Below are 2,096 nucleotides of genomic sequence, written 5' to 3' on the forward strand. Positions count from 1 at the left end.
TACAGTCTGCAGTATGGATTACGTCTCAATATAAAGAAAACAAAAATCCTCACAACTGGACCAATAAGCAGCATCATGATAAATGGAGAGAAGACTGAAGTTGTCAAAGAATTCACATTGCTTGGTTTTACAATCAATGCCAATGGAAGCAGCAGTCAGGACATTAGACGATATGTTGCATCTGCGAAGGAACTGTTTCAAGTGCTGAGGAGCAAGGATGTCTCCCTGAGGACTAAGGTGAGCCTGACACAAGCGATGATATTTCCAATCACCTCGTATGCATGTGAGAACTGGACAATGAATAAGGAAGACTGAAGAAGAGTTGATGCTTTGAGTTGTGGTGCTGGCAAAGAATGCTGAAAGTACCATGGACTGCTAAAAAAACTAACAGATCTGTCCTGGAGGAAGTGCAGCCAGAATGCTCCTTGGAAGTGAGAATGGCCAGACTTCGTCTCACCTACTTTGATCATGTTGTCAGAAGGGACCATTTCCTGGAGAAGGATGTCATGCTTGGTAAGGTGGAGGGTCGATGAAAGAGGGGAAGGACTTCAACAAGATGGATTGACATGGTGGCTGCGACGATAGGATCAATTATAGCAGGGATCATGGAGCTGGCCTGGGATCGGGTGGTGTTTCGTTCTGCTGTGGATGGGTTGCTCTGAGTTGGAAATGACTCATCGGCACCTAACTACAACAGAGATGCCAGATTAAATAATAGTTTTTTATAAATGATATAAGTCCTAATTTTGGTCATTCCATTGTGTTTATTTAAGAGAATGTCTTTGTTTTTAGGAAATACACACTGAAGTATGTAGGAGTAAAGAGAATCATGTCTGCAAATTCCTCTAAAATATTTCAGAGGTAAAAGCATGTATACATACATACACATGTGCATATACACATGTAAAGAGATAATATTAAAGCCCTAGGAGCCCTAGTGATGCAGTGGTTAAGCATGCAACTATTAATTGCAAGGTTGGAGATTTGAACCCACCAGCAGCTCCATGAAGAAAAGACTTGGTGATCTGCTCCTGTAAAGATCACAGCCTATCAAACTTTATGAGGCAGTTTTACTTTGCCTTAAGGGGTCCCTGAGAGTCAGAATCTACTCATCAAAATATAACAACAACAACAAAGTTAAATATACAGAGAAAAATACTAACATTTGGGTATCTGGATGGATAGTTTATTGGAATTTATTGTACAGGTGGTTCTGAGTTACCAAGAAGATCCATTCATTAAGTCAAATTTGTAGGTAAGTCAGAATAGGTACATAAGGTTCTTATTTAGCATTTCTTTAGTGCAGGAAAAGATTTGAACCCTTTTTCAGTGATTTAAACTATTCATATGTAGCAAATAATGGTGATTGTGATGAAGAATGTGTTGCTAGTAATGGTTGGTTCAATCATATCAAAGTGAGGGCAAGTTTACATAATTTTAAAGGGCAAGTATGAGTTGTCCATAAGTTAGATGTCCAACTGCCTGTACTATTTTTGCTTTATATATATAAGTCTGAAATTCTTTCAAAAGAGAAAGGAAAGAAAAAATCACTTCCAGAAATTATCTGGTTGGGATAGACCATTAGTCCTGAAGGTCCTAAAGGTCTAAGCAGAATACAAACCATTAAAAAAAAAAAAAAAAAAAAAAAAAACACCACATTGATTCCAATTCATAGTGCCTTACAGAATAGAGTAGAACTGCCCCAATCAAGCTTTGTTATTCTTTATGGAAAGGAGCCCTGGTGGCACAGTGGTTAAGCTTTCAGCTACTAGCCCAAAGGTTGGTGGCTTGAATCCACCAGTCACTCCATGTGAGAAAAATGAAGCAGTCTGCTTCCCTAGAGAAGCCTTGGAAACCCTAAGGGACAGTTCTACTCTGTCCCTTACTATGGATTACTATGAGCTGAAATTGACTTGACAGCAATGGGTTTAGTTTTGCATTTGATAATCTTTGCAGAAGCTGACTATTACATTTTTCTCCCATGGAGCAGCTGGTGGGTTCCCACCACCAACCTTTTGGTTAGCAGCCAAAGTGTCTTTTTTTTTTTTTTTTTTTAACTTTTTACAGCATACAGTGTTGCTTTGCATTTTCAGGAC

Source organism: Orycteropus afer, unplaced genomic scaffold (assembly GCF_000298275.1).
Source record: "Orycteropus afer afer isolate SDZICR_OR568_19922 unplaced genomic scaffold, OryAfe1.0 scaffold00200, whole genome shotgun sequence".
Lineage (NCBI taxonomy): Eukaryota > Metazoa > Chordata > Mammalia > Tubulidentata > Orycteropodidae > Orycteropus > Orycteropus afer.